General features: G+C 38.5%; 1 pseudogene; it reads left to right on the forward strand.

The window, feature by feature from the left end:
- The first annotated feature begins 4,242 nt into the window (after positions 1 to 4,242).
- On the forward strand, positions 4,243 to 7,703 carry LOC5575643 (annotated as a pseudogene).
- Positions 7,704 to 9,711: the final 2,008 nt, after the last annotated feature.

Genomic DNA, 9,711 nt, shown 5'->3' on the forward strand with positions numbered 1-9,711 from the left:
GGGAACAAAACTACAGCATGTCAAAGTTGAGCATTTTGTATGAAAATCGACATGCGCTGCTATTATTCAGAACAGCACTGTAGATAGCGCTAACGTTGCTACACTCATTTCTGAGTTAACAATCAGAGATGTATATGCTGTCACAATTGATATTTCTGTTGGTGACCTCAATAGGAAATACGTCTTTCGTTTTGTGATGTATTTACCACGGATGATTTCAAACGAGTTGTCGTACACTGCCTATGAAAAGGCTTTCTTCGATTAGTCCCCTGAAATATAGTCACTTTCAATTTCCAGCCTAGGATTGCATATATGCAACCCTATAGGGTTGCAAAATTTTCTAAGCTTCACCGTGCACACAATATTTACCAACGTTTGTCCCACCCCATGGTTTCGAACGTGAACTTGACGCACCTTATTCTAGCAATAAAACCATAATGGAAAGTTTATAAAAATTCCTTCACGTATTTGGCACCTTTGGGAATTCTTCTGCATATAAAAAATATTCATGTAGCTATCCCTTTTTGAACTCGGTCAGGAATTCTGGAATTAACCATATATTTTCTTCCTTTAAAAATTGCTCCTGGTAACTTTATTAGGGTGAATAACTTCTTAAACTTCTTCAAAATCTCTTTTCATATTGTTTTATAAAATTCAACCTGAGACTAATAATAATACGTTTAAGGATACGTTTGGAAACTCGTTTAGATTTTTTTTAGAAAATCCACTAGAATTATTACATAATTTGCTCAGGGTGTCGACTCAATTTTGAACATAAAATTCCCCGACTTTCCAGTCCTTTTACAGAAAAATTCCAGGCCATGCAGATCTGTTGGTTTGTTATGTTTTAGATCGCTTGAATACAATGAGCAAAAGCTTTTACTTTACTTAAATACACCTGTCAGATATCTTTTTCTTGGGCGTTTATACAAGATGATATGATAAAACTGAGCACTTCAGTATTTACTTTTCAAACTTGATAATTCGAATAAATAAAGCGATAAAAGTTGAGTATAAGCTCAGAAAATTTTGAGTCACCTATTCACCATACTCATTTGAAAACTTCAAATAGAGCATATATATTTAAAATTGTAAAAAAGGATGCACTCGTATACTGAACTACATCAGATATAATTTCACAAATATCTGGCAAAAACAAAAATGTTTATCATCTTCCGCTTTTTGGTTATACCATTTTTTGTATATAAGACGCAAGACTATCAAGATTATCCACCATGTTTTTTAGTGGAAGGGCTTTCTTCCTGAATATTGACTATTTATTTTCTAGGTAAAATTCCAGCCATTACTAAAGAAATTTCTAAGAGAATCGCTTCACGGAAATCAACAGAGATTTATCAGAAATTCATTTTTTAATTCTCAATTGTATTTTTCCGAATATTCCTCCATGATTTTTTCCTAATATTTCCCCCAGAAACTCCTAAACTTTTTTGGTGAAAGAATCTTGTTTTTGTGCAAAGTAACGAACCCAGAGAAGTTTTTTTTTTGCTAGTGTTACCAAGAAAGAGCCTTTTACATATCAGAACGATTGTCAGCCATTAAGAATATTGCATTAACTAAATTTCTCGAAAGTGTTCATGTTGCCCGATACCTTATTCACCCAATTTTGTATTTCGTTTTTCTGACATTTGTTGTGATTATCATCACCATGAATGAGAGCAGCACGTCGTACTTATGGGGACGGGCCTGATGTAGTGATTGGAATACACGCTTCTTACGCCGAGGACCTGGGATCGAATCCATCCCCGAGATAGTCATTCATGACGTTAAAATATAGCTACTATAGCTAGTGCCGACTTTATTCGGAAACGAAATAAAGCCGTTGGTCCCGAGATGAAACAAGGTCCGGGCCAAAAAATCTCGTTAATAAAGACAAAAAATAACGCGATACTTATATAAAATTTGAAGACTAGCTGAGGACAATTGGAAATTATTTCCTTTTTATGGACTCAAAATACGCATTCGTTCAATGTGTTCATTATCATTTTTAGGATTATTTCAGGAATAGAAATTTTTGGCAAAATGTATTAATTATTGCATAGAATACTTTCTAAAGAGAATTTTCAATAAGTAAACTCACAAACTGTCAGCAGATTCCTTCAAACCCAATTCCGCAAATTTTAACTTCCAAGGATTTACTGGAATTTCTAACAAAATTTTGTCGCGGAATATTATGATCTTCAGAATATCTGGAGAACTTCCTGAGTATAATCTTAGACAAACAAACTGTACATATTTGTAAGTAAGCTCCTGATAAAAATCCTGACGTAACGCTTGAATTCCGATTCACCACATTTTCAAAAATTTCTTGAAAATTGAAATAGATAGAATAATGAAATGATAGATATCAGTATAAAAGCAGTTTGCGGCATTATCTCAATATATATTGTTTCCATAAAAACAAACCTGATAAAAAAAAAAAACAAGAAATATCCTGTCCTGCAGATTTGTGCTCTTGAAAATGAGAACCCTAATGGTTTTGTTTTCTCTATTTATCGTTTCACCACTGCAGTTTTACTAAGATATTATGAGAAAACTCGTAATAACTGACATGATTTGATGGAGTGAAATCCATTTTTCTCAAGATTTTGAGCTAAATGAGCGGAGCTAGGCAATAGGTTGATCTGGGAAACTTTAGAAGAATCGACAAGTAATATCACAATGAACCTCTTAAAGCATTACCCTAGGCAGGGATTCCTCAAGAAATCACTTCTCCAGTTGTTAAATAGATACTATCCCAGAGATTTCTCCAGGAATGATTTTTAAGTATTTTCAAAAATACATCAGATAATTACTCTTTTCAATGTATTCGAATCCTCTGAGCAGAATTCCAGAAGAAATTAAAGACAAAATATAAGTGGCCTGTACATTAAGAAATTTGAAGTAAGCATTTATGAACCTAATGTAAGGCAGGTGAAAATACTTGAGAAATCTTAAGAGTTTGAATCTTTTCCTTGAATGTCAGTATAATACTCATGAACTCGCGTTGTGTTTATAAAGCTATTCATTTCAAATAATGCACTGAGGCGTTACTCTTTATGAAGAACGCAAATTAGTACCCGAAAAACAGATATTGACCAAAGTATGACCGAAGCACTCAGTTTCTTTTTTAACCAAAATGGTATCTAAAGTCACTTTTCCAATCCTTGTGTATCTATTGGCTCAAGAGAAATCTTCAGGGGCTCTTACACGACTATTCCACAGGATCTTCACTAAAATTCAAGGTCTTCTTCGGGAATCCCTCTAGATAATTCTTCAAAATTTACTCCAAGAAATCGTTGAGCAGGCACTATCCGTGTAACTCATTGAAATATTTTCCACTAATTCTTTCACCGATATAGCCAGTTGTTGCTTCAGGAGATCTTCCAAAAATTCCTCCAGGAGTTCGTCCAAGAAAGTCCTTATAGGTTTATTCCACAGTTTTCAAAGAAATTCGTTTATATTTTTTTCAATCTTACAAAAATCCTTCAATATTTCAGTATTTAGTATTTATAATTTTATAATCCTGTGATTATTCTAACTATTTTCAAAAGAATTTTCTCAAGAGATCAACCACGATTTCTCTCAGCAAATGCTTTAAAAAAATCCTCTCAGGAATTCCTAATTAAATTCGACCAGGGATTTCTCATGGAGTTCCTCCAAAACATATATATGAATATCTCCAGCATTTTATCCAGGGAAGACCTCCTCCAAATCTTTCAAATTCTTCTCAAGTAATTAGTTAAGTTTTTCCTCTCTGACTCATTCAACTTAAGGATTCACACCACATTCATAAATTAGTTCAATGATTTCACCCATCATTCCCCCACATTTTCGATTTCGTCCGATGTTTATTTAAGGGATTTCTTCAGAAAACCCTGCAGGATATTATTCAAGGAAACTACTAGATATTTTTCTCAATAATTATGTTAGCAATTTATGTTCGAATATTCCAGGAGTTCTTTCAGGAATCCTTACTGGAGTTTTCCAGATTTTTTTGTTTGCAGTTTCGTCAGATACTGCTTTATTTTTTTCATGGAAGCATCGGATGTAGTCAGAAATTACTCTAATAATTTCCGGGAAATTATCTTGACTGTTCTTTAGAGATAACTCTAAATTTAAGACTTCCATGGGAAAATCGTCGGGAAGGATTGGTGAGCATAGGTTTGATGGAGATTAATGATTATAACGCTCTGGGGATCACCATGCGTAGTTGCCTGACGGTCAAGATGAATTGGTATTTGATTCAAGGGCTTCGGAGGCAAATTTGGCGTCCAGAGCGATAGGAAAGACAAGTCGGCTCTGGGCTGGGACCACGTCGAGAAGACCGAAATGCACGAGAGTCAGGTCGATCACAAGATTGTGAGTAATTGGAATTGGTCTATCGATTGGTGTTGGGCTATCTTTTGGGTCATCTCGCGGTGAAGGTTTCTCCTGCTTTTCAATTTAGGGAACGTAAAAACGGCAATTAGCTTTAGAGTTCTAAGGATTTCGAATCTCCATTTCAGGGCTTCGGAGGAAAGTTCGGAGTGCAAAGCGATCGGATGGACAAATCGGCCCTAGGGTTCCAGGAGCAGGACAAAATCGGCACTAACTATACTAAAACTAAGCCGGACATTGGATCGGCAAAGCCTTCCAACATCCGGGCTCGGTTCGAGAACTTTGCGATGGCTGCCGAGGAGGAAACGCGGAAGAAGGCCGAGGAGCAGAAGCGATTGCGTCTGGAGAAGGACAAGAAGGACCGAGAGGAAGCGGCCAAGCGGGCGGTAGGTTTCGCCGGAGTCTATGTCCTGAATGTCGATGAAACAATGTATCTTCCTGTTTTAGAACAATGCCGAAACGGTAGAGCCTAAGAAGCCCGAGCGGAAGGGCCCAATCAATACAGGTCGGGAGCAGGGAGTCGGAAGTGCTATCAGCAACTTCAACAAACAGCCTGACACGCCAACGGAGCCTATCAGGGTAAGTTCAGCACACATAAGTAAGGGTAGGGTGGCCCATAAATTACTTCGTTCACGGTCAGTCGGATCGAAACAAGAGCAGCTTTGACATTCCCTAATCGCTGACTGTCAGCCACAGCAGCACCTTCTTAGGGAACTTGGTGTGTGAAATGAACTTCACCTTAGGAGCTCCGGAACCGGACTTTCTTTCGATACTCTGATTGCTGTCTAATAGTGCCAAGATGTTGTAGATGCCGGAACGGGCATATCCTGCGTCCACAAAGTGCCGCTCGATGTCCGTTTTCGACGCGGCGGTGTTCTTTGAACGCGCACACTGCTGAACGGAGTTGCTTCCGTTGCTTCACTGTTTTTGCCATCACGGTTAAAGTTCGACAGATAGAGCTGTCAAATTATTGACTGCTGACTCATGGGTTACCTGTGCATGAGTTCACGAATTTGACGTTTGAGCGGTGCCGAATTCACTTGTTGCCATGGCCACGTAAATAACACGGCACCGCTCAAACGTCAGATAGTGAACTCGTGCATCGGTCCATAGATTGTTGCACGTCTGACATAACCTCGAAATTCCATATGAAAAAAATGTCGACAATTCCAGCAGTGAATGTCAACTCCAAACAATTCCAGCAGTGAGTATCAAAGAGCAGGACAGTCTATTGAGCATGATGAAAGAGGGACAAAGAAGGAGAATTGTTCGTGACGTCACCTTGCACTCTCTTATGAGCCTATTTTTTTTTTTTTTTTTACAAGGGGGGGAAATCTGCAAAACAGATTCCCCTGAGAAGGTAACTCAGGGAATGCGGGGATGACGCACCAACGACGACCCGCTAAAACCAGCCTATGTAGGGGAATGTGGGGCAAGATGGGCACCCCTAGTTTGTGTCGTTCCTACCGATTTTTTTCAATAAATTATTTGGGGTTCTAATGAATACTATTAAATTGATATGATGGTCATTAAATTTCAGCTGAAAAATCAACAGCACAACATAAATATTGTTCAAAAAATACATAGAAAGTCCAAAAATTTACCTTTTCATATAAGATTTGTTCATTTAAAAGTAATATTTTTGTTGGGGTAAAACAAATTAACTCATACGTTTTTGGCCGTATAGTTATAGAATAATCTTCTGTGGATAATCAGGAGCAAAACTTTTTATCAAATTTAAAAAAATTTTCAATTGTTTTGAATTATATTAATAAATTTATACCCTTGGGGCAAGATGAGCACCATGTTCAAAATTAAGTAAAAGTGTGAAATTATAGAACCACATTTAGCTGTGGGCCTTGACTTACGGTATCCTCTTTGCACAAAACAATTTTTTTCTAAAAAAATATATAAACAAACAACAATTTAATCTTGTTTTAAGTAAAATCGTAGCAATTTATGAAAAGTTATTTATGTTTTGATAAAAGTTTTAAAAACTAAGCTAGTTGAAGATAAATACCATCAGATATTCAACAATAATGTCTTGGGATATTCCCAGCATTGAAAAATAATGGTTTTCTTTAGTAAATTGCATCTTTTTATGGGGGTGCCCAACTTGCCCCGCAGTTTTTTTTAACCGATGATAAAAAGCTATTTTTTAACGTGTTATTTGGAAAAACTATTTATCATTTTTTAAAACTTTTAATGGTTGGAGGTCAAAGTAATAATGTAAAAGATAATAGATGGTTACCAATTTTACCAAATAAGAAACGTTTAAGTAGGCTTAAATCGTGCTTATCCTTAGGGTGCTCAATATTGCCCCGCCTGACCCTACTGTGTTTGAGCAATTCTTTTAGAAGCCTATGCATGCTATAAACGTTTGACTTTTACTGTACGTGCTGTTTTCAAGTTTCCCGTGAGAAAGAGGCGAGACAGCACCAACACCTTAAGATATTTAAAATAAAGCTATGACAACCTTACTGGTTAAGAGTCTCATTTCAAAGGCCTTTGTATTTTCACAGAAAGAAACAGATCACACTGCCAAAGGAAGAATCCCGTCCGGTCGTCCAACCGGATGTCATCCCAAACGAGTGCCGTTTCCGGCTGTACAACGACCTGAGCAACCACCTTCACCCGCACCAGCAGCCGTTGCCGAAGAAGAGGCCACCCATCGAGGACTCCACCGGTCGCTAGGAGTCTACCCGTGGCGGGTTGAACCGGAACCAGAACCAAACCACAACCGGAACCCACGCCAGAGCCTGTGGCCACCGGTTCAGGTAGCACCTCCAGCGGCAGCTCCCGAGCAGGAAGAACCGGAAGAGTTTATCCTGTCGGCGGACAATCCCGGGCGTGCAGGCCATCGCCCTGTACGACTATCAAGCCGCGGCCGACGATGAGATTTCCTTCGATCCGGACGACCGAATCACGCACATCGAAATGGTATGTATCATTAAATCGGTCGGTCATCTGGGGGTCATTTGGCATAATGCCATTTGGCAAAATGGCATAACTTTTCATCAAGAATTTTTCTTTAAAAGAAGAGATATAAATTCTGATTATTCCAAATGGACCCGTTCTCCACTTCATTCGACACGTGTTGTAATTGACCGGTGTTCAACCAATTCGCTTTTAGATCGACGAGGGCTGGTGGCGAGGATTGTGTAAACAATCAGTACGGGTTATTCCCGGCCAATTACGTTGCAACTGATTCAGTAAAGTACGTCGGTCACGTCGGACAGAAGAACCCCTCTCGGAATCGCTCAAAGCACTCGACGATTTTCATCTTTTCGTTTTACGTTTATTTTATAGCTGAACCTTTGCATTAAATTATTATTTTTTATGTGAATTGCATCCCCCAGAGAGCACTCGACGAGCATTTATATAGGTATTTACAGTTTATATGTACACCCAAGAAGACGAACGCGAGGAGTTTCACATTCCTTCAAGATGATTATTTTTTCCGTTATAGCTCAAGCGTAACTCTATTTTCTTTTTATCCAAACGACATTTTAAAGCTAAAACGATCATTGATTGATAAAACAATTGTTAGGCACACTCACGAATAAATCTTCCCTAAAGTCTTAAAGTTTGAATGACTTTTACTATAGTTCTTACGCAAAAGACTCTCTACTTAGAAATCCACATCCCATGTGCAAAGTTAGGATATCGTATTCGATCGAACGATACTGGAGTGGATGGTATAGCGATGCACCCTCGTTTGAAACAGACGGTCACCCAATCACCCGCAATACACTCTAGTGTAATTTGTTCGATTTGTTCTATATATCACCTGTACTAATTATAGGATAACAGTGACAATTTGAAGCCCGGCTCAAGTTCTACTAGCTAAAGCATACCGAATCGAATCCCTACAATACATAGAGAAACTTTAAAGTAGATGGAGTACCGTGTACCTTTTAATTCCGCTCCTAAATGCTTATCTTTGACAGTACGCGTATTTCGACTACCACTTGCAGTCTTCTTCAGTGTCAGTTACTCGTAATCCACTGAAGAAATCGTCGCATCTCTCTACCTTAAATACTAACACCAGATAAGTACCTACACAATCAAACAACCTAGGAAACAATTTCGACAGGAGTATACCTGTCATGTCTTATACTCCTGTCGAAAATTGTTTCCTAGGTTGTTTGATTGTGTAGGTACTTATCTGGTGTTAGTATTTAAGGTAGAGAGATGCGACGATTTCTTCAGTGGATACGAGTAACTGACACTGAAGAAGACTGCAAGTGGTAGTCGGAAATACGCGTATCTGTCAAAGATAAGCATTTAGGAGCGGAATTAAAAGGTACACGGTACTCCATCTACTTTAAAGTTTCTCTATTTGAGATTCTGCTCAGAGGATTCGAACATTCATTAAAGACCTACAATACAGTCGAATTTCGTTCGTTGCACTACGTTTAATTTGCACTTCGTTTTAATTGGGCTCCCGTAAGTGGGCTATGGACCTTTGCAATGGGATTCACTAATTTGACGTTTGAGCGGTGCCAAATTCACTTGTTACCATGACCACGTAGATAACACGGCACCGCTGAAACGTCAAATAATGAACTCGTGCATTGGTTCATAGCCCACCTAAAACGAAGGCAAACGTCACTTTTCTGACATAAACCGTAATTTGTCAATGTTGGTAGCGCTGAATTTCTATTGTAATCGGTTATTTGACAGCTCTAAAACTTAGCCCGATTAGTGAAAGTCTTTCACTAGGTGGGCTACGGGTTTAGTGCAACGAACGAAAGTTGACTTTGTACCAAATTTACGAAGCATTTTCTCTCCGAGTAATGCATAATGGCAGAGGATCAGGTTTTTTTTATAGATTATAGAACTTAATCGATTGGTCACTAGCTGGTGGTGACCAATCGATTAGGGTTTCAGCTCAAACGGATGTTTGGGTTCTCCAGATCCGTGCTCTTGAAAATTTGATCCTTGGCTTCGATTCATCTTCACCTAGCCATACCTAAAATTTTCAAGAGCATTCAAGACTTGAGAACCAAATAGCGCTCCGCGTTGAAAATCTATCCCATTGGTCACCACCAGCAAGCAAGCAATTTAATTGGCTTTCAACGCGATCTGTTGTCAGATTCTCTCGTCTTGCGCACTTGAAATTTCAAAGTTTGGCTTCGTTGTATAATCACCTTAATAGCAGGTTTGTGCAGGAGCTTGAAAAAATTCGGTCAGGGAACCCATACAAGAATGAAGTAGTCCTACGCCGATTTCTTCGGTTATTTCTCCAGCCATTTTCATATGAATTCCTTCGTGAATTCATCTGCGGAATTGCTAGATAGTAAGCTGCCTTTGCATCTAGAAAAATCTCCA

This window comes from Aedes aegypti, unplaced genomic scaffold (genome assembly GCF_002204515.2).
Source record: "Aedes aegypti strain LVP_AGWG unplaced genomic scaffold, AaegL5.0 Primary Assembly AGWG_AaegL5_hic_scaff_1657_PBJ_arrow, whole genome shotgun sequence".
Taxonomy (NCBI): domain Eukaryota; kingdom Metazoa; phylum Arthropoda; class Insecta; order Diptera; family Culicidae; genus Aedes; species Aedes aegypti.